The sequence below is a fragment of the Schistocerca americana genome, chromosome 7 (genome assembly GCF_021461395.2).
Source record: "Schistocerca americana isolate TAMUIC-IGC-003095 chromosome 7, iqSchAmer2.1, whole genome shotgun sequence".
Classification (NCBI taxonomy): domain Eukaryota; kingdom Metazoa; phylum Arthropoda; class Insecta; order Orthoptera; family Acrididae; genus Schistocerca; species Schistocerca americana.
The window spans coordinates 250,592,126-250,617,193 of NC_060125.1; positions in this window are offsets into that span (position 1 = coordinate 250,592,126).

Sequence of the window (25,068 nt, forward strand, 5' to 3'; positions counted from 1 at the left end):
GCTGTTCAATTTGTATATTGAGCAAGCAGTAAAGGAAACGAAAGAGACAGGAAAGGACTTGGAAGAACAGTTGAACGGTATGGACAGTGTCTTGAAAGAAGGGTATAAGATGAACATCAACAAAAGCAAAACGAGGATAATGGAATGTAGTCGAATTAAGTCGACTGATGCTGCGGGAATTAGATTAGGAAATGAGACACTTAAAGTAGGAAAGGAGTTTTGCTATTTGGGGAGCAAAATAACTGATGATGGTCGAAGTAGAGAGAATATAAAATGTGGACTGGCAATGGCAAGGAAAGCGTTTCTGAAGAAGAGAAATTTGTTAACATCGAGTATTGATTTAAGTGTCAGGAAGTCATTTCTGAAAGTATTTGTGTGGAGTGTATGGAAGTGAAACATGGACGATAAATAGTTTAGACAAGAAGAGAATAGAAGCTTTCGAAATGTGGTGCTACAGAAGAATGCTGAAGATTAGATGGGTAGATCGCATAAGTAATGTTGGGGAGAAGAGGAGTTTGTGCCACAAGTTGACTAGAAGGAGGGATTGGTTGGTAGGACATGTTCTGAGGCATGAAGGGATCACCAATTTAGTACTTGAGGTTAGCATTGGGGGTAAAAATCGTAGAGGGAGCCTAAGAGATGAATACATTAAGCAGATTCAGGAGGATGTAGGCTGGAGTAGGTACTGGGAGATGAAGAGGCTTGCACAGGATAGAGTATTATGGAGAGCTGCATCAAACCAGTCTCAGGACTGAAGACCACAACTACAACAACAACAAGAACAATGAGATATTGGCCTGTATCTGGTAACAGCTTTAGGATCTTTTCGTTGTTTCAAGAGCACAACGATTTTAGATTTCGTCCAGATTTTTGGTATACGTATATGAAGACAGTTATTAAAGACATCTGTTTTGTTGCAGGACTGAAGTGCTTAACCGGGTTTCAAAAGGAATGTTGCAACAGAGAATACAACACTTACCCTACAACTTATAAGTAATACTGAATAAATGCAAATCTACTTTAATAGCACTTGTGGATTCAAAGAAAGCTTTTGAGGAAATTAACTAGAAAATTTTCTAATTTTGAAGGTACAGGAAGGGAAGGGTTATCTATACCGTGTACAGACAGCGGACTTCAGTCGAAGGATATGAAAGGGAAGCAGTAGTGGAGAAGTAATGAGATAAGGTTGTAATCTAGAACTGCTATTAATGAATTAGTCTGTAAACATAGTGTGTCGAGAATACCAAATTTCAGGCATTACCTCTCACCACAGACAACGCACTGACCGATGGCCTTTACTTAACGACCGAGAGCATCGACGTTTTCGCACAGTGTCGGACATACGAGGAACGTACCCATTGGGACAGAGCGGCGAAATTTGGCTGTACTGGGCTATGACAGCAGACGGCTGAAGTGAGTGCCTTTGCTAACAGTATGACATCACCTATAGCGTCTCCCTGGGGCTCGTGACCATATTGCTCGGATCCCCGACGACTGGAAAACCGTGGAATGGTCGGAAAAGACCTGACTTCAATTGGAAACAGCTGATGGTAGAGTTCGAGTGTGGCGCATACCCCACGAAGCCATGGACCCGTCATCAAATAGGTACTGTGCAAACTGGTGGTGGTTTCATAGTGGTGTGGGCTGTGTCAGTAGTAGGGACATGGCTGCATGAGTGCAATTTTGATATCGAATTTATATACAAAATAAATAAATTGATCAGTTACCTCTCACTACCAGCCACGCCCCCACTCCCAGATGGCATAATGTTTTCCTCTGCTGGCACATGGGTCCCCCACCCCTCCACCTCCCTAACTGGTCCTACATCTACCCTACTGGCGAGAATTCCCAATTTTGGCAGGAATTTCGAATTTCGGTGGAAATTTAGAATTTTGGCGGGAATTTCTTCATCCCAGGGCTGTGCTGACATACCACAGCCCCCACCCGGGAACTGGCGGGAAATTCAAAATGGAGGTGCCCTTTCTTTGATTTGAACCCTGGTCCTCCTGGAAGGAAAGCCCAAGTGCAACCCCAAAACACGGAAACTCCCCAGATGCGGTAGAGCAAGGTTGATTGGGAAACTGAAGTGAAGATTGGTTCTAATTATCTAATTAATCATAAAGATAAGTGCTAATTACATACATACATGCTTAGCACTATACAAGGGGCGTCTAAAATTGCAATACAGCTCAAAAATTGATGATGCCATAAAACTGGTGTTATCCTGCTGCGGAAAAAAATTTCACAATACCACTTGACATTAGTGCAGACGTACTCAAACTCTACGCTTCACCTACAAGCTACGGGGGAAAAAGGCTGGAGTGGAAGGCACTATCTTTAATTTTTGGCAAGAAATATGTTCAACTGACGAGATTCCGGTGTTGGACAGAGAAGAGTTTAAAAAGTGTATTATCATCTGTAAGTATGTAGCTGAGGACTGTCTCTATCGCTGTTTAATGTCAGAGTTCACTACAAACGCCTGCACGACAATCACCTTGCAGCCCAGGTAATCAAAGCCAATAAACACTATCACAACTGATGAAAAATGCTTCACCGTTCTAATTACAATCGAAATTATCGTAAAAAAAACAGCACTCATAATAAATGGGTCATAATGCAAAACATGAACTGGGGAAAATCATTGTCCCAAAAGATTGCAGATGGGCAGCAGATGAACATGTATTCCGCTCGATAGAACTAGTGTAATTACTGGCACTCCTGCTTCCCCTCATGCCCCCCCCCCCTCCCTCCTTCCCTCCACCTACAATGGGGACACAGCAGACCTTTTCAAACGGTCAAATCCTACTGAGTGCGCCACAGTTTTTCTGCGGCCTGCCACCCTTCTACTGGTGGACGAGTGGCACTCAGCTCAGTTTTAGGCTACGGTCTGAGCATTGGCCTTTCGCCAACACAAAAGGATTTAAAGCCAGTTAAACAATACGAGATAAATGTGGGCCACCACAAGTTCACCACGTTTGTTTATATAAAATATAGTCGCACTATCCTGCCCCACATGCCACAGGCATAGCTACCTAGAGTGACCACTCACTCGCACACACTGGACCATCCCCACATGACCACAGCAAGCGCCCACCATTCTGAATGTGAAAACACTGCGCTGTAAGAATTTTATTTAACGTCAATACATCTCTTATAATCGAGCATCTATTAAAAAGGAAAACAAATCATGACAATAAGTGTCCTCTTTCCACGAAAATTACTGGAGAATGTAGATAATATTGTTAAGAAATGTTGGTAACCTAATATGTTATGCTCTTTAGCAGTATGAATTTAAATGTGCTTACTTCCCTACAGAATCGTTTTGCAAAGAGTTTTTCGCTATTTGCAGGTGACTAGAACTGTCGAAAATAACAAACATGTGGTTCAAATCGAGACTTCACGATTGGTAGTATGCATGAATTGTCTCTATATGTATGTGTGTAGACCTGTCAGCGGCAGATGGTTGCAGTTTGAATGCATTACTTGCTAACTGTTCTATAAATTACATTGCCTAGGGTGTACACTTTGTAGGTACGGGCAAGAGAAACTCTCACATTCCAGTATGCTAAGTGTAGTGGACACACTCTCATCTAACGAATAACTTATTACTAGAATTAAAAAACTACCCAAAACCTACATTTTGTAGATGTCTTGATATGGTTGTGTGGATGTATCAGAATTGGATGGTGTAAACAAAAGTAGCAAAGCTCACCTGGTAAGCAATAACACCATATACTTATGGTAAAAAAGTATCAGAGCAGCAGGAGAAATCAACTCTGTATACCTGTCAGCTCCCTGTTGCTGATCCCTACATAGCAGTGTTGATGTCAGATGAATGTGTAGAACTGTGTCAGAGTTTGAGTGTGCATCAAATGCATCACTAAATGAATCTACAGACAAGCTCTATGATGTGTCATAGCAGTATATGGTTTTGTTTGCAGACGACGAATTTCCAATCTGCACCACTCGTTGAGTCTCATCTAGCTACAAGGCGAGTATCACTATACGTTTCATGATCTTCCGGTCGGATATTCATGTTTGTAGTTCATCAGAAAGAGGGGAATTCCTAGGATTTTTAGTAGGACACGCAAACGTCTTCGTATAAAATCAAACAAGCCATGTGTATGCCAGCAATGTGACCATATAGAAACAGAAAAATATCAAAAACATATAAAAATGACATAAAATCGATAAAAATCGAGAACCTGGTATAATTATGATAAATTGATGCGAAATACATAAAACTGATGAAAACAATAAAATATGTAAAAGCACAAAAAAACTTGCAAAGCTATGTAACTTGACTGAAAATAAATCAAATAAGAGGAAACGTACCATGAAATGAAGGGGATTGAGGTGGCTTGAGGGCACCCGGGCACTCAAGGCTGAGAAAAGCTCAAAAATTATGCTCAGGCTGCATTCAGCTTTAATCCCCCCCCCCCATCAGCCCCCCCCCCTCCTGCTGTAAACTACGTGGGATTCTGCAACAAATACTTCAACAAAGGCGACATGAGTATCAGACAGAGGCGCTATATTAATGCAGGCAAACATATGTATCCCAATCCATAGCTGTGTTCTCACACAAGCAGCCGGGTATAGATATTATCGAATTACGGCTGATTCTCACGAGCAGTGTTATTCCTTAAGTATTAAGAAGAAGAATCAATGTGTTTATAAGACTTACGCCATTATCTAGAGTGTTCCGTAGGAGAGTGGACCGATTGTACTCAAGAGATATGGTGTTAAGACAAAATTGCTATATTATCCCACACATGAGCAAAGCTACCAGGACTTCTTTGTGCAAGACGAATGCTACCAAAGCTGTGGTGATGCTAGCAAACAGCAATAAGACTGTTACACCTCCTTTGCCTGCTGATCATGGTGCTTACTCCCATGTAAGAAGTTACTGCTTCTTCATGTACATTTTCGTACAGCAGGGTGTGAGTGGTACCTCAATGTAGCAGCTATCGAAAATATTCGTGTCGATTTTTCCTCGCTCTGTTCCCTAGTGAGACATAGCCGCATCTATGACAATTGGTACTACTATTAATGATAAGCATGACTGATGCAGGAAGTACAACTGAGGGTACATATGTTACCAAATTAAAAAGACATTTAAAATCCATTAATTTCCTAATAGGCTCAACAGCAGTCTCCTGACTTCATTCTAGTTGGTTTATAAGCACCTCGAACAGCGGATATACACTGACAGTGCCTTCCTAGGACACCAGAATACTGTAGAAGGAACTAGTTTTATCATATTAAACTTTATCACGGTAGTTATTGGGGTAGGAAACTTATATTTTGGTTGTATGACTGATGTTGGAAAAATAAATCGTGCATTAGAGTATTAAGAGCATTGCATTCCACATGACTAATACTTCGGAAACAACAATATAGCATTTTAGGTGGAGAACTGTGTAACCATAGGAGCGTGTGTTTATGCTCTGTGATAATTTCTCTCATGCCAGTACCTTCCTGGTACTGACTCCAGATAGTGGAATAATGCTTCAAAATTGATAGCACAGTTGATTTACGTGAAATTTTTCAAACTCCATCCATTTGGAGCTCCATGCAGATTTCTTCTTAACCGTCTGTTGTGTCGCTACAACACTCTCATGCCTACAGTACACCGGTAACAGGTGCTACCCTCCTCGAAATGCACGCATCTGGAAAGATCGTGTGCATTTGGATTGATGCTCTGGGTAAGATTGGTGCAGAACAGTCTTCACTGAACATCAGTTGCGGACACAGTTCGCCCTGTTCCTTCATGAGACATGGAAGGTAGTGGGTGTAGCATCCTCATACTTCTGGTAAACTGCAGATTAAGTTGGCGACCATGTTGCAGCGAGTATTGATCAAGGACAATGTATGAAGTATCTGTCAATCTCTGACTTTATGCTACGAATGCGAGAATACTCTGTGGTGCCCATCCACACAGGGAAATATGGCCAGTCGTAATCGTATATTCTGCACTGTGATCGATGATCTGGAAATATGTAGATAACTTAATTGCATCAGTATAGGATCCCATCTGGTATACTCTGGTGTATATGGCCGAATGGACGTGCTGCACTGTCATCTATCTGTATTCGAAATCTACATACACTCCTGGAAATGGAAAAAAGAACACATTGACACCGGTGTGTCAGACCCACCATACTTGCTCCGGACACTGCGAGAGGGCTGTACAAGCAATTATCACACGCACGGCACAGCGGACACACCAGGAACCGCGGTGTTGGCCGTCGAATGGCGCTAGCTGCGCAGCATTTGTGCACCGCCGCCGTCAGTGTCAGCCAGTTTGCCGTGGCATACGGAGCTCCATCGCAGTCTTTAACACTGGTAGCATGCCGCGACAGCGTGGACGTGAACCGTATGTGCAGTTGACGGACTTTGAGCGAGGGCGTATAGTGGGCATGCGGGAGGCCGGGTGGACGTACCGCCGAATTGCTCAACACGTGGGGCGTGAGGTCTCCACAGTACATCGATGTTGTCGCCAGTGGTCGGCGGAAGGTGCACGTGCCCGTCGACCTGGGACCGGACTGCAGCGACGCACGGATGCACGCCAAGACCGTAGGATCCTACGCAGTGCCGTAGGGGACCGCACCGCCACTTCCCAGCAAATTAGGGACACTGTTGCTCCTGGGATATCGGCGAGGACTATTCGCAACCGTCTCCATGAAGCTGGGCTACGGTCCCGCACACCGTTAGGCCGTCTTCCGCTCACGCCCCAACATCGCGCAGCCCACCTCCAGTGTTGTCGCGACAGGCGTGAATGGAGGGACGGATGGAGACATGTCGTCTTCAGCGATGAGAGTCGCTTCTGCCTTGGTGCCAGTGATGGTCGTATGCGTGTTTGGCGCCGTGCAGGTGAGCGCCACAATCAGGACTGCATACGACCGAGGCACACAGGGCCAACACCTGGCATCATGGTGTGGGGAGCGATCTCCTACACTGGCCGTACACCACTGGTGATCGTCGAGGGGACACTGAATAGTGCACGGTACATCCAAACCGTCATCGAACCCATCGTTCTACCATTCCTAGACCGGCAAGGGAACTTGCTGTTCCAACAGGACAATGCACGTCCGCATGTATCCCGTGCCACCCAACGTGCTCTAGAAGGTGTAAGTCAACTACCCTGGCCAGCAAGATCTCCGGATCTGTCCCCCATTGAGCATGTTTGGGACTGGATGAAGCGTCGTCTCACGAGGTCTGCACGTCCAGCACGAACGCTGGTCCATCTGAGGCGCCAGGTGGGAATGGCATGGCAAGCCGTTCCACACGACTACATCCAGCATCTCTACGATCGTCTCCATGGGAGAATAGCAGCCTGCATTGCTGCGAAAGGTGGATATACACTGTACTAGTGCCGACATTGTGCATGCTCTGTTGCCTGTGTCTATGTGCCTGTGGTTCTGTCAGTGTGATCATGTGATGTATCTGACCCCAGGAATGTGTCAATAAAGTTTCCCCTTCCTGGGACAATGAATTCACGGTGTTCTTATTTCAATTTCCAGGAGTGTAGTATATGGTACTTGCCAAGTAGCAGAGGGGTGATTTTTCGACGATACATAAATTGGAAAGCGTTTTGCTGTGTCATTAGCTGCCGGCCGAAGTGGCCGTGCGGTTAAAGGCGCTGCAGTCTGGAACCGCAAGACCGCTACGGTCGCAGGTTCGAATCCTGCCTCGGGCATGGATGTTTGTGATGTCCTTAGGTTAGTTAGGTTTAACTAGTTCTAAGTTCTAGGGGACTAATGACCTCAGCAGTTGAGTCCCATAGTGCTCAGAGCCATTTTTTTGTCATTAGCTGGTGTTGAAATTATGGAACAGCTGGTATACGTTGATGAATATGACCGAATGGACATACTGCACTGTCATCTATCTGCACCCGCGATCTAGTATGGTACTTCCAAAGTAGTGGAGGGGTGGTTTAGCAATGACACAGAAATTGGGAAGCATTCTGCTATCCATTGGCTGGTGTTGAAATTATGAAACAAGTGGTATACTTTGATGTATATGACCGAATGGACGTACTGCACAGTCAGCTATCTGCACTTGCAAGCTATTGTATGGTACTTGCAAAGTGGTGGAGGGGTGATTTAGTGATTATGCAAAAGATGAGCAGCGTTCGGCTGTGTCATTGGCTGGTGTTGAAATTACAGAACAACTGGTACACTTTTATATATATGGCCAAATGGACGTACTGCACAGTCATCTATCAGAATTCGCAGTCTAGTGTATGGTACTTGCAAAGTAGTGGAGGGGTGATTCAGCGATGATACAGAAAATGGGAAGCAATCTGCTGCATCATTGGCTGGCACTGAAATTACGGAACAACTGGTAAAATTGCTAAAATTGATTGCGCTATCAACTGCAGTGCATATTACAGTATATCGTCCCATATCAACAGTATCTTTCCCACCTCACCCATCCACTGGTACACTGTTGATTACCACACAATGATTGACTGCCACTTGGTTGACATGGAGAGAGCCTTGGTGGAACACTGGCTATCTGCTACAAGTCGCTATGGAACATGGGATTAAATGCAGAGATCATCACCATCAGACAGTCATTTGGAAGCATTCCACAATGCTACAGACTCATCCTATTTCCATATTCTGTGATGACCTCCACATGTTTTTTCTTCTCACCAATGTTGTGAACATCACCTTCCAGTGATGGTCAACACTGGAACAGTAATAATGTACATAACTTCAAAATGAGAAACCAATGCTCTTCGAAATGGAAAACAGAGACATCTGGTATCCCATCACTGTGGAAGATGAGATTAACTATATTGGTCATCACCTTTGGATAGCTGTTGCAAACGCTATATAGTGTTACAAATTCTTCCAGTTTCCATATATTGTGATGTCTTCCACATTTTTTCAATGAAAGCATCGCTTCTGTGTTTTATTTCTACCAACCAGTGTGTTGTGGGAGCTATATAGTTTACACCATGCCATGTTCAACTTTCTGTGAGAGCCAATGGATCGAAATGTGTTAATATCAGTTTAGCAGCTGACACACACTTCAAAGTCATGGTGGAGAAACAAAGTGTACGGTGGTGTACAAAGCTGTAGTCATACACTGCTTGGATGTATTACCGAAAAAAAAAAAAAATTGGCGGTGCAGTGTTCCTGTGTGCAAGTCTTTGTAAACAACAGACATTGATCTTGCTGGCCAATTCAACAAGCAGCAGCTTATTGGTGGTCCGAATGTCTTTCGTGGTCTGAGAATGCAGTTCACATGTGATGTTAGTGCTGTTTTTGGAGGCAGTACCTCGTTGACCTTGGCTGTTGTATGGAGGAACATTGCAGACTATGATGGCCTTGAAGCTTTCCCTGATGCACACATTTTGCTTTAGAAGACCTGGAGTGTAGCGGAGAGTACAGGACTACTAACGAAGTTTCCCTATGGTACCTTGGTTCCAGACAAGTCGTTTATTTTGTCTACAGGAATAAAGAAGGAGTTGAATGCAGATGAATACTTGTTCATTCAGTCCAAACTAGGCAACAACAATTACTGGTGACTGTATGTTGTATTATAGACAAGAAAAAATTCTTATCTCTTTTCCTAATTGCTTACTGATAGTCTGTTGAACATGGTCTTCTTCCAAAAAAATTGACAATACTTTACGGAGGTCCGTGCAAGCGACTTTAATCACTGGTCACCTGCTCCAATAGAATGATATGTGTATGTGCAATATGCTCAAAGTCAACACGCAGATGATATTGCTTTGCCGATATACTGGAAGAGAGAGATGTGATAAAATCTTATATGAGCTTCTGTTTCAAGGGGTGGTATAACTGGTTAAAGTTTGGATGCAGATAGTTCTCTCAAAACTACACTGGTTTTGCTCATAAAACAAAAAAAAAATCGGTTGTATCTATTCTCGGGGAATTAAGACTGTTTTTATTATTATTATTATCGCCATGATTGCGTGTTTAAAAATAGTTGTTACCACAAGTCCTGTGGTATTTTATACTTCATAACGTCTGATTATAATGTAGACACCACTTGAATCATAGCTTATTGTGGAACATCGAAATGATAGTGTTTTTTCCTGATATGTGAGTAGATTGTGTGAAACAGGCTGTGATGATCAAATTGCTTACAAAACTAGAATGCACGAATCTGCTGCTATTGTGATTGATTGTATTCTGTATGATGGAAGCTTTACATACATGTCAGTAGAGAGGAATTATGGAGCAAAAATGTCAAATGTAAGCACGCACATGGCATTTGATTTCGATGTGTCAGAAGAGAGAAGTACGGTAAAATCTTATAGGAGTTTCTATTACAGGACAGGCTCTCAAGATTTGTTTTGTAAACGCCAGTGCGCTATAGCATTGTATCGGTAAAATGAGACCTGCCATGGCATACAAAACAGCAATGTCCTCTTGAATTATGGCTTGTTATTGTCAAATGTAAAATGATTCTGTTTATCCCAACATGTGAGCAAATAGCGTAAAAGGCTGTATTCTGTAATGTTATTTCATGTGTCTGAAATGTTCTGAATGCACATGCAGATGGCCGTTTATTTACAGACATTGATTTGAATGCGAGAGACTCTCACAGGTCATGTAATTTGCCCATCAAGCTGGAAGGAATTGCTTAACATAGATGTTTTTCTTTCAGATTTAAATTCTCGCTTTTTCTTTACTTCAATGATGGTTTCGAAATAACAATGACATTATGTGGTGATCGGTAGCTTTTGCACTAAAATAGTGGAAGTTTTTTTCCCCAATTTACGCAGGGTGGATATGTACATATTATGATTCTCGTAGTCGGTTGTTATGATGGAAGGTGGCCAATGAAATAGAAACATATATTGCAGGTTTGGCAGTGAAGTCGGTAAGGAGCTGGCTGCATAGTCTGTATCTGCAACGACTGAAATAATTAGTACTCGTTGGTAAACAATAGTATATATTGTACTCAACTTGTGTTACAGGCTTCTTCATATGCTGCATACATATAATTACAAACATATCTAGAGAGGCATTACTTATGCCGTACTTGACTAAGCGCCTTGTTAGAGGTTGCTTGGTATCAGCTGAAGGCTGTGCTACATTCCTGGTTGACGTCCCGAGCAAGAGTGGACGAGAGCTCGCTAGATACTTGTCACAAGCCGCGGAGCGGCGCTAGTCGCGACTCGCGGGTCCAGCGATATGTATTACGGACCGCGGTCGATATCTGCAACCCCTAACAAGTGTGGTATCGAACGTCGATACCACAGTACAGGGGTATACAGCCCATCCTCTGAACTTTGGTCATTAGTGATGGCAATGGTGCACTTTGTTGGATGTCACACAATAAAGATGCTTATGGAATCGTTGGCCAGAAGGCCCCTTCCGGGGAAGTTTGGTCGCCAAGTGCAAGTCTTATTTCAGTTGATGCCACATTGGGTGACTTGTGCGTCAGTGATGAAGATGAAATGCTGCTGAGGACAACACAATACCCAGTCCTCGATCAGAGAAAATCTCCAGCCCAGCCAGGAATTGAACCAGGGCTCAATTGCATATGAGCCGAGCACATTACCACCGAGCTAAGCACGTAGACGTCAGACAATAATATGTGAATTGTATCCTGCAGTCAAGCAAAAAAATGATACCAATTTTGCTTATAAAACTAAAAGAAAATGGTCTACACTTATTTTCATAAAAAGAAGACATTTATTATCAGTGTGATTGTGTTTGCCTTTTTAATAGATGCTCGATTATAAGAGATGTGTTGTAGTTAAATACAATTGTTACAGTCCAGTGTATTCATATTCAGAATGCCAAGCACAATTGCGGACGTGGTGTGGGGACGGTTCAGTGTGTGTGTGTGTGTGTGTGTGTGTGTGTGTGTGTGTGTGTGTGTGTGGTCGCCTAGACAACTATGCCCTGACCAAGGGTCGGTGTGTGGGGCGGAGCAGTGCCGCTATATTTTAGATGAAGAAACAAGATGCACTTGGGGCAGTCCTTATTTACCTCTTATTGTTTAGTTGTCTTTAAGTCCTTTTGTGTTGGTGAAAGGCATACGCTCAGACTATTGCCTCATCGTGGACTGGGTGCTACTCGTCTGCCGGCAGAAGGGCGGTAGGCTGCAGAAAAACCACGAGGCACTTGTAGCAGTTGACCATTGGAAAAGGCTTGTGTTCCCATCGTAGGGGGAGGGAGGGAAGGAGGGAGGGAGGGAGGGAGGGAGGGAGGGAGGGAGAGGGACGAGGGGACCTAGGAGTGCCTATAGTTCCACTAATTCTCGGCCATACATTGAGAAGAAAGCACATTCAGCTGCCGCCCATTTGCAGTCGTTTGGGACGACGATTTTCCCCAGTACATGTGTTACATTATGATCCGTTCATTATGAGTGCTGGTTGTTTTCACGGCAATTTCGATGCATAACTAGAGCAGTGAAGCATTTTCCATCAGTTATTAGCTTTGATTACGTGGGATGCAGGGTGATTGTGAAGCAGGTGTTTGTAATGAACTCTGACATCAAATAGTAAAAGATACCTGTATGCTTACAGTTAATACATTTATTACTCGCTGTCGAGGAGAACATACAAGTTCTGTTATTTAATATGCCTTCGATCCACTTACATATCTATGAACTTATTCCGTATTTTCGTATCTTCGTTAACAGCCTGCAAGGGGCATTGAGTAAAATGTTTTCCAGAAATCTAGAAATATGGAACCTGCCTGTTGCTCTTCATCCATAGTTCGCAGTATGTCGTGTGAGAAAAGGGTAAGCTGTGTTTCGCACGATCGATGCTGTCTAAAACCAAGCTGATTCATAGACATGTGCTTCTCAGTCTCAAGAAAGTTTATTATATTCGGTCTAAGAATATGTTCAAGGACAGCAAACAGAAGCTAAGGCTGTTGGTCTGTAATATTACGGGTTCGTTCTTTTACCCTTCTTGTATACTGGAGTCACTTGCGCTTTTTTTCCAGTCGCTTGGGACTTTGTGTTGGGTGAGACAATCACGATAAATGCAAGCTAGGTAAGGGGCCAATACCGTAAAGTACTTTGTAAAAATGAATTGCGATTCCATCCGGACCTGGTCATTCATTTATTTCCAAATCCTTCAGTTGTTTCTCTACACCAGGGATGCTTATTACTATGTTGTCCATACGGGAGTCTGTCTGATGGTCAGACGACGGTATGTTTGGATTCTCCTGTGTGAACGATTTCTTGAACGTGATATTTAAAACATCGGCTTTCATTTTGCTATCGTCAACTGCCACACTAGAACGATTAACAAGGGACTGTATGGGAGCCTTAGACCTGCTCAGTGATTTTACATAGGAAGAGAATTTCGACTTCTCTGGAAGTTTTTTTGCTAAGGTGTGACGGTGGTAGTTGTATTCCTCATGCGTGGATCTTTTCAAAGACGCACGAAACTCTTCTGACCTTTGCTTGTCATCATTTATGAGTTCTCTCTTGAATCGAGAGTGCGGGACAGCCCCTGCTTCTCCCGCATCTTCCAGATTTCATTATTAAATCATGGTGGGTGTTTTCCATCCTTTATCCACTTACTAGGAGCACAACTGTTCAGACCACGGTTTGCAATCTCATTAAACTTTGCCCATAATTCCTTACTGGAACTGTGATGTCAGTTCACTATCTATGTCAGTTCACTATCTAAGTGAGTTGCTATCAACTGCTTTATCTAGCAGAAACACTCTCCTAGCCTTTTTGACTGATTTATTACACTTTCGTAACCATAGCCGCTATAATGAAATCTTGATTGCTAATCCCCATTTCTGTACTGACGTTGTCGATAACTTTGGCCAGTTTATAGCTACAAGATACAAGATATTTCCACTGCGTATGGCTTGCCGAGCTAGCTGCTCGAGACAGTTTTCAGAAGACGTGACACGCATGAGTGTCTGCCAGTACCCCGCGCAATGAATCCATAGACATCTCAGACTGTACTCGGTAGGTTAAAGTCGCCTCCAACTAGTATTGCCTGATCTGGGTATTTCCGAGTTACTGGCGATAGAATGGCACTAGAACTGTCACAGCGGAATCGGATGGCCGGTAAAAACATCTAACAATTAACTTTGTTTCACCTATACCGTTATAAGCGACCAGATAACTTCACTGTCACCCTCAACATCGACCGCAATAGAGATAATATTTTTGTCAACTGTAATGAACACTGCTCCCCCCTCGCCCCCTGTCGCCCCTGTCTTTGCCATACGTTCCACGACTCGCAAACTATCTCAGAGCTTTCTACTTCGGATTTCAGCCAGCTCTCGGACTCAGGAATAATCTGAGTGCGAGAACTTCCCTGGAGGGCAGTAATTTGGGAACTTTATTACAGGTACTTCGACAGTTTACTGATAAAATTTTGACACCTGAAAGATCCTTTACTCTGAACACTGTCTGACTTCCCTTGCTGTGTATTAACTGGCGAGTGTTCATCGGAACACGTCAAGCTGCTGTCAAGGCCTAAAAAAATCCCTGATGTATACTACACAAGTAGTCTGCTACCTGAGTAGCTGCTTCCTTTTCGTCGTGCACCCTTGACCTTTCAAGGGGATTTCTGCGTGCCTCTACATGATAACGCATTTCAGCTGGTCAGGCATATGACGTGAACGTACTTGCAACACGTGTCAGTCACTACACATACGGCAAACATACAGGAATTTTAAAACAAGGTATTCAGAACACCTCAGATTTCTAAAAAGTAAAAGCTCACTTACCGCATGGGGGACATGAGTGAAGCCTCCACGAAGGGTGTGTCCTGACAACTAAGCCTTACCATCCGGGCGTCCCCTGGGCGTCTAGGTATACCTAGACGGCTGATTCTCTCACACCAGAAGCAAACAAACATGCGAGTAAATAAACGGTCCTTATCAGAGCCAACTTTAGCTATCATATCTATAAATATTGAAGGCATATCATCAACCAAAGAACATCTGTTATCCAACCTATGCCGTGACAAAAAATGCGACGTCCTGTGTATACAAGAGACGCATAGAGATGAGCGACAGAGACGACCAAAAATACCGGGCATGAAACTAGCTGCAGAAACACCGCACTCTCAGTATAGAAGTGTGTTATATTTGTAAGACCAGGGCTTCAGTTAATCAGTGCTCACTGCACCGTAGAAAATAACATCGAAGTCATCTCAGTGGAGCTGAGTAACTGCGTGGTTACCTCTGTGTATAGGCCCCCTTCGGCTGCATTTTCCTTCACACCACCCAGGAACTCCCATAACAGCAAAACGTCTGTAGTAATCGGCGACTTTAACAGCCATAGTCATCTGTGGGGATACTCTGAAGATGACGAAAATGGGGAGGCAGTGCTCTCCTGGGCTGAATCCTGGCAGTTGTCTCTTATACATGACAGCAAGCTACCCCCTTCCTTCAACAGTGGCAGGTGGCAACGTGGATTTAACCCTGACCTCCTCTTTGTGAGTGAAGACATCACACAGCTTTGCTCCAAATCTGTGTCCTCTAGCGAGCACACTGATTCCACTTCTCACTGTCACCTTGCATAACACGTTGTTTGTGAGCCGACGGGTCTTCCTCGTAGCTGGAGACACTTTTGAGTGCGGTTAGACATAATCCTTACCAAATTGTCCAGATAAACCTGTGGAATATTGCTCCATTCCTCCACGGCGGCCTCTATGTGGTCTCTGGTGGGACAGTACGATTACAAATCGCTTGTTACCATGGCCCATTCATTTTTAAAGCATTTGGGGGCCATTCCTTCAGACTGTCTGTATGCTCCACTAGGAAGGTGTTGAACTACTGTGTCAAGTTCTTCCAGCAATAAGGCCACAGGAGGTGAATTTCAAACGGTGATACAATTTCAAGAAAGCTGATTGGAAAAAATTTGCTAAGATGCTGGACAGGGAGATTAAGTCTGTGCGACCTATTCCTGAAGAGTATGACAGCTTTGTTCAAATTGTCAAACATCGCTCCCGGGCATCAATTCCAAGAGGGTGTAGGACAATGTATCTGCAGCGTGTGACACCTGAAACAGCTGCTCTGCTGGACAGATACTATCGACTATATGAAGAAAACCCTTATAGCGAGGAAACTTATCTGGCTGCGTAAAATACTCTCTCTGAGGCGAAGAGAGAACAGTAGATTAAACTGATGACAGAATGTGAGATGAGTAGAAGTAGTCAAAAGGCCTGGAGATTGTTACGACACCTTAATGATCCCTCCCAACCCAATACGCATACAAATGTGAAGGCAGACCAGATCGCACACCAGCTTTTGAAAAATGGTAAACCTGACCATACCAGTAAAATCGGGAGACGAACCCTGGAAAGGGAGCCCGAACAAGAGGGAAACATTCTGTCTTGACCATTCAGTTTGAATGAGCTCGACTCAGCTCTAACTAAGGGGAAAGTCGGAAAAGCAGCAGGGGTAGAAGACATAAGAAGTGAACAGATCAAGAACTTTGGTCCAGGCTCAAAGTGCTGGCTACTCGAGCTAATGAATAATTGTGTCAAGAGCGGCAAGATACCAAAATCTTGGCGGAAAGCAAAAATTATAGCTATACATAAACCAGGGAAGGACCGGGATGACCCCAAAAGCTATAGGCCAATCTCCCTCCTATGCCACCTGTATAAGGCATTGGAAAGGTTGATCCTCCAAAGAATTACAGATATGATAGAACCATTACTGATCCCTCAACAGGCAGGATTCAGACAAGGGAAGAGCTGCACAGCACAGGTGTTGAATTTGACACAGCATATAGAGGACGGCTTCCAAAGCCGGCAGATAACAGGAGCGGTGTTTATAGATCTTTCAGCCGCCTACGACACTGTCAACCACAGACTCTTGTTGCTGAAGCTATACAACCTCACCAAGGACTACAAACTAACCTGTCTAATCAGAAATCTTCTGCAGAGCCGAAGATATTTTGTGGAATATCAAGGGCAAAGAAGCAGATGGAGGCAGCAGAAAAATGGGTAGCCACAGGGCAGTGTACTGGCACCCACCCTCTTCAATATATACACTAACGACCAGCCGTTACCAGAAGGAACACAAAGCTTCAAATATGCAGATGACCGAGCAATCACAGCACAAGATCACAGCTTTGAGAGGGTGGAGCGGAAGCTAACTGATGCTCTGAAAGAATTAACTGCCTATTACAGGGACAATCAATTGAAACCAAATCCTTCTAAGACCCAGACCTGTGCTTTCCACCTCCGAAACAGATAGGCTAGTAGAACCTTGCAGATAGATTGGGAAGGAACCTCTTTAGAACACTGCAAGACTCCAAAATACCTCGGAGTCACTCTGGACCGTGCTCTTACATATAAGGAACACTGCTTAAAAACAAAGCAAAAAGTGGCTGCCAGGAACAATGTGGTTAGGAAGCTGACTGGAACAACATGGGGAGCACAGCCAGACACAGTGCGCACATCCGCATTAGCCCTCTGCTACTCTGCAGCTGAGTACGCTTGCCCAGTATGGTGCAGATCTACACATACAAAGAAAGTTGATGTTGCTCTGAATGAGACATGTCGTATCACTACGGGTTGTCTAAGAGCCACACCTGTGGAAAAACTCTACTGCTTATCCGGCATAGCCCCCCCGGACATCCGAAGAGATACAGCACCACGGAGTGAAATGAAGAAGGCATTAACATCCGAAGCCCACCCACTACATGGCCACCAACCGGCACAGCAAAGACTTGTGTCTAGAAAGAGCTTCCTTCACAGTACAGAACCACTCGCTGACACTCCACATCAACACCGGGAGAAGAGATGGCAGGTCAGATGGCAGCATCTGGAGGAGTGACTGATCCCGCAAGAAGTTCTTCCCCCAGGCCACATAGAGAAATGGTCCACATGGAAATCACTCAACCGCCTGTGTTCTTCTGTCACAAGATCCAAGAGTAATCTGGAGAGGTGGGGCTTCCAGGTGGACTCTCTCCAGTGTGACTGCGGAGCTGCCGTGCATACATCAAAAATGGCTCTGAGCACTATGGGACTTAACATCTATGGCCATCAGTCCCCTTGAACTTAGAACTACTTAAACCTAACTAACCTAAGGACATCACACAACACCCAATCATCACGAGGCAGAGAAAATCCCTGAACCCGCCGGGAATCGAACCCGGGAACCCGGGCGTGGGAAGCGAGAACGCTACCGCACGACCACGAGCTGCGGACGTGCAAACATCAACACATCTACTACAATGCACATTCCCTCCAACTGTGTGCACCATGGAGGACCTCGTAAACGCTACACAAAGTGCACTGGACGTTGCAAACTTTTAGGCATCCACTGTATAGATTAAAATCACCTTATGTTTGACAACACAATCTGTGTCTAATCATTTATTTCATTTTAGACTAGTTTAATTTATAAACCATAATGTATGTATGTATGTAGTAATGTATCTAATATTGTTTTTTTTTAGTTTGCTTCTGACACGATAAATAAAAATAAATAAATACTTACCGCATATGCATACCATCTAACAGCCCACAAGCATCGCCCAGCTAAAATAGAAACAGGCTTAGCAAATGTAGTCGCGAAATATCTTTGGACAACAAAGTTACGTTTAGACCTTAAGTGATGTGTTAATCCGCCAACCAGATTCACATCATTTAGTGACAGATGATAAGCTACCAACATCCGATAATGTACACAGAGTAGTACATAGCCCCACCTTGCAAAATTAAGGTAGTGGGAGCAACTAACAAAAACTATTTTATGCCTCATTTTCGTAGGCTAATTATCACTCAAAACATGTTCACTTTTTACAGATTTGAATAAAGAAAACCCAATGACGATGGCACAAATGCGCTAAAACATTTTTGGTTCAATGTGAAAAACAGTATTTTGCATAACAGGTGGACAGTAAAACTGTGCAATAATCTGATTTGATCCATTATAAATGGTTTTTGAAAGCCTGCGACTGTGAAAACAATAGGTTTGTTAATAAATAAATCTTCTGCTACAAGTCACGATTTTTCTTTATTTTACTTTTCGCACGACGCATTTCAGGAAATGATTCCCATTTTCAAGTGCATTTTTGGTGTGTGTTAAGCCATTTCTATTGATGTTGTCAGTGTGTGAGAGTCTGCTTCATTTCGTTGACTTTTACTGCAATATATAAGAAATACGGCATTTTTTAGTTGGGTACCGATTCTTTTGGTGAAGTTTGTGGCGAAATTTAGAAGAATTTGTATTTACAGTTTTCTAATGGTTCATTTATGCAGTCTCACACACACTAAACATCACACACAACTTGTTGTACACTTTAGATATCGAAAACATCTTATATAAACAAAACAGTTACAAAGATCTTCTTACAGGTAGTTCACAGAGATAACATTATAGGTCTTCCACAGATTATGATCTGCTTTTGTATAGAGGTTATTTGTCTTAACAATTTGGTTCATAAATTACTGATATCGATTTTACAATTGTGCTTATTTCTATGTTTTACTCTTTTTATTTAAGTATACTATCAAAACATCTGAAGAAATTCACTGATTCACCTTCATGTTTTTGTTTAATATTTTATTTTCATATTTTTCTATGATGTGAATATATCTCCAGTTCATCTAGCAAATCCATTTTATGTCCTTTATTTAGTCGGTGGAGTACTTTGACATTTTGCTCTATTTTTCCAAGTGAGTGTCCTGTATTATGTATGTGTGTTGCTATTGCTGACGTGGTGTGTTTGTTGTGTGTGTAGTCTTTAATGTGCTCTGCGTAACTGGTGTTGAAATTTTGGCCTGTTTGTACTAGGTGGAACATGGAGCATTCTGGCATGTTACCTTGTATGTTCCAGAGTCTGAATATGGATCATGATTACACTTTATATTATGTATTAGTTTTTGTTGTACTTTATTAGATGTAGAAAACCCAATTTTTACGTTGTGACTATTGAAAATATTTTCAGTCTTCTGTGATACATTGCCTATGTATGAAATAATAGATATACATTTGTTTTTCTCTTTTTATTCTGTGGTGCAGTTTGCACCTGGGACTTTCTTCACTTTGTCTAGGATTGTGTCAACCATGGAAACATTTTAACCATTAGAAATTGCAATCTTTATCACTATGTTTATTTCTTGTTTCGTATTTTCTTGTTTCAATGGTATTTTTGTATTCCTTTGCAGCATTGACCTGTATGCTGCCTGTTTATGGATATATGGGTGACATGAGGTTGCAGGGATTGTGGTGTCAGTTATTGTGTTTTTCCTATAAATTTTGAATTTGCATGTGTTGTTATGCCTTGTAATATTTAGGTCCAGAAAGTTGATGCTTTTATTTTGCTCATGTTTGTGCATGTGTTGTTATGCCTTGTAATATTTAGGTCCAGAAAGTTGATGCTTTTATTTTGCTCATGTTCCACTGTGTCGAATTTATGGAACTCCTTGAGCTAACCCTAAGTTACAACTACTTTACCTTTAATGAAAACATTTATAAACAACTAGATGGCCTAGCAATGGGATCATGTATATCTGGTACCACAGCTGCCATAAACATAAATCATTAGAACAAAAATTATTTGACAGCCAAGAACCTTGCCTAAAAAAATAGAATTTTATAGAGATATGTCGGTGACACACTACTGTTAGTGAACGGGGATACCAATGGCATCACAGATATTCTAAATTATTTCAGTAACCTACATGAGAAAATCAAATTTACAGTGGAACATGAGCAAAATAAAAGCATCAACTTTCTGGACCTAAATATTACAAGACAATTATATTGGGAATATAATTTTACAAAATTATACAAGTATAACTTACTGTTTCCAGCAGTGGAAACATACTTTTGAAGCACTGTGTGAATAAACTCGATAATGTACATTAATGGATGTAAACTTGTTTACTCATACTGTGCTTCTAAACCACGTACCCACTACTAGGAACAGTAAATTAGCTTTCGATTTGTCTTTGTTTTGTAAACTTATATTCACAGTCTGCACTTTGTAATATACCATTGCAATCTTACCAGGGCCAGAAATAACCTAAATCTGAGAAAAAACTGATGTAGTCTATTGAAGCACCTGAAGATGATTCCCAGGGCTGGAACTGCATCGTACATTGAAATAAAATTACGATTGTGACTGAAGGCGGTTCTTTGTTCTACAAAAGAACTATTTAATTGTTCCTTTGAATATTTCTTATTACATGTTATTCTTTTTTAAGAGAAGCTTTTCCTGCTTGATTTTACAGATCAAATTCTGTTTGTATGAAAGTTTCCCAAAATAAAATCATGCACATAAAATTAATTGATAAATAAGTGTTTTTCCAGAATATAATGAAAAACACGAGCCATTTTAAGGTCCTTTTTAACAAATCGGACCCCCCCTCCCCTTTTGACAAAATCCTGGTTACATCCTTGTTGGTTGGCGTAATATATTACAATGTTTGCGACGGTGACAGTTTCATAATACAAATGACAGCATAAATATTTTTTATTTTCAGAATTAGAAAGATATTTCTGTGATAAATAATATTCATAACCTTAACGTCATGCACTTACTATTTTAAGAGTACTGAATTGAAAGTCGTAAAGAAGAGCGAATTTTTGAACCCCGTCACTTTCTTTAGGATCTCGTTATTCCACTTACGGCAATGGATGAATATTTCCATTTCTTCCAAGATGTCCATTCTCTAGCTCTTTTACAAAGTATGTAGTACTTCGAGGTCTTTGTCTATTGCAGCACTGTGTCCTGGTTTCATTTATATGTTTTGTTATAGCTGACTTATTAGCTTTATCCAGTCTGAAACAGTCAATCTGTTCTTTAAAACGTGTTTTAAAGTTTCTTCTAGTTTGGCCAATTTAGCATTTGTTGCGATGACTACATGTAATTTTGTAAGTTCCTGGTTTGCTCAGTTTCTGTGCAGGTAGTGTCATATGACAGGCCAGTTTCTTTCTTAAGTTGTTGTTGGTGGAAAAGTGACATGATATCTGTGTTTTTAAAGCAGCTTGGCTATTTTGTCTGAGATGACTCCTAAAACTCCTAAATATGGTATCTTTGTATACTTAGGTTTTTGTTTGCTGTGGGGGGAGCAATGACAGCAATTTTTCTTCTTCTTTTTGCTTTTGCTTTTACTTACGCGTTGTGCCTTTATTTCATGTTCATGACAGCCAATGCTGAGTGCATTGTATTTTGTAATGTTTATTTCTGCCTCATAGTCAGCAGCATTAAGTGGGAATTTCTGTGCTCTGTTTAAGAAGGATCTGAATGCAGCTTGTTTATGTGAGTTTGAGTGTGCGGAAGACTTGGTAATGACAGAACCTTGTTTGTTGGCTTTTCTTGTACGTTGATGTTCTGGGTCTATATTGTGTCAGCTAAAGTCATGTCTAAAAATTTATTTTGTTATCCTTCTGGTGTTCTGTGCTGAAAAGTACGTTACTGTGTAGTTCTGAACCTGTTTAACTGAGTTTCATTTCTTCATTAGTTCCATTATATACAGTGTACGTGTGATCTAAATATCTGTAATAGTGCATAATTTTCTGGCTGATTATGTCCTTGTTGTTCAGTCGTTTATTTTCAAGGTGATTAATGAAATAGTCAAATCGAAACTAGCCTTGCTTTGACCGCCATCTTGTTTAATGCACTGGTGATTTGTTTCGTGTATTGTGCTTTGAAGACACACTTGTAAAGTTTATGGAGAGTGGTGAAGAAGTCCAAGAGAGCCATAAGAATAGCGATACCTCGGCACATCAGAAGAAAAGTGTCATACCACAAGAACAAAGTGGTAACTGTTTTGTGAAAATTTTCTTGTGAAGACCAATGTACAAAATGACATCACCTCTTACAAGATTATCCTTCTATCTCTCCACAGAATGATCACAGCAGTCATGCAAAGAAACTTTAATATCTGTATATGCAAAATGTTTTTGTTATGACAATGTAGGCTGACGATGAGGTAACACCTTCAAACATATGCCAAATAAATAATCAGTTGTCCACAAATATTTTGACTGGTATCGTTATATGACAATCTTTTTACACATCTGAAAACGTCTTTGTAAGTGTTTATTTACGAAAGTTACTCTCGATGTATATTGAGCACAGAAAACTGTGTGTGATTGACATGTGTGAGAGTCTGCACACATGGACCATAAGGAAACTGCAAGTACAAGCTATTTCAAATTTCGCCACCAACAACTACCTATAAAAGTAGATAACCAACTAAAATTGCGCGTTTTTAATATACATGTTGTATCAAAAAGACTCATACGATTTGGCACGTCTATATTTCTGAAACTACTAAACATATATAACGAATTTTGTTTTTTGGTGAACGGGAAACTCAAGAAGTTTTTTTGATACCTTTTCATAGGTGATCAATATGCCCCCTCGAGACGCACGGCATTCAGACTATTCCCACACCGCAGCGACCATGTATTGAGTTACATCTTCTGTTAAGTGATGTCTCAGTTCATTCATTGTTGTTGGTAACGGAGGCACATATACAGAGTCTTTTATAAACCCCCACAACAAATAGTCACATACAGTCAGTTCCGATGACCTTGGAGACCAGTAATGTCAGTCTGAATCATTTGGTCCAGTGCGACCGATTCTTTGTTCAGTAATTCTTCGATTTAAAACTTCCTGCATTACTGTGGCGGCGCCCCGTCCTCTTGGTAAATGAAGTCGTTCGAATCATTCTCCAATTGTGGGAAAAGAAAGTACTCAAGCATATGGAGATATATGCTTCCTGTAACAATATTCTCGGCAAAGAAAAATGGGCCATACACCTTTTCTTGTGAAACTGCACAAACCACATTAAATTTTGGAGAGTCCCTCTCATGTCGTACAACATCATGTGGTTGTTCCGCACCGCATATTCTCACATTATGACGTTTACCTTTCCATTGCGATGGAATGTTACCTCGTCACTAACCAATACGCGTGGAAGAAAACCGTCATTCTCCATATTGCCAAGAATGAAATTACAGAACTCCACACGTTGTTGTTTGTCAGCTTCGCGAAGAGCTTACTTTTGCTGAATTTTGTATGTTTACATGTGTAAACGTCGACGCAACGCCACGTCAGACGGATATTCCTTATGATGAAACTATGGTGGATGCGTTCGACGTCTGTGTTAGACACTCGAGGACGGTTCGGCGATTTGTTTTTACACAAACAACCTGTTTCTCGGAATTGTTCGTGCCACCGCCTAATGCTCTGTGCTGTAGGAGGTTGCACACCATACCTAGTTCGAAAGTCACGCTGAACAGTTATTACTGACGAGCACTGTGCTAAACGCAGAACACAAAACGCTTTCTATGGTTCCTACATCATTTTTACTAGTACTGAACTGGGAGCACACTGTTGCCATCAAACGGGAACCATGTAAAACTCGAGAGTTTGCTCTTTCCAACTGTACGTTGTTTACGCACATATCTCAAATAACATTGTAATATTGCTACACGAATTTGCTATGCTGAAATCGGGTGCTAATAGTAGAATAAAAGCAGGTTAAAAGCTGTGAGCTGTCTGGCGAAGTTAATCTTGTATTACTAAGCAACTGTTTCACCAGGTAACTAGTCTAGGTTTACCACATTACCAATCACACTAACATTGACTATAATCTTTTACAGTCATACAACAACCGGTAATATACGCTATATATAAAAAGGAGAATTTAAATAAAAAGAAAGAAATCAGTTTATATTTGGAAATTTATTTTAAGATTGTTCATTGAAATTTCAGCATATTATACGTGAGTTATAACTGAGCTGGTGCCTTGTTTAAGGATTGTAAAAATGTGAGATTTTAATCTTACGGAACACATCAAATATGGAGCCAAGATTGGGAGACTGGATACAACCCTGCATTCACAAAACAACACCCAAAGAACGTTGAAACATAAGCAAGAAGAAATTAACCACAATCAACAGATTCAGTTTTCACCCAAAGAAATTACGTTCGTAACACAATCCTGTCCGTCATGTAATTACCACACACTGGTATACTAAATTCATATTAACTCTTTGTGAAATCTTCCCAAAAAGAATAGCTGAAGGCTACTTTGATGATTACACCACATGCTCCACGTGGTCAACTTGGTTTACAGAACGCGTACAACTCCACAGTAATTTTGATAAT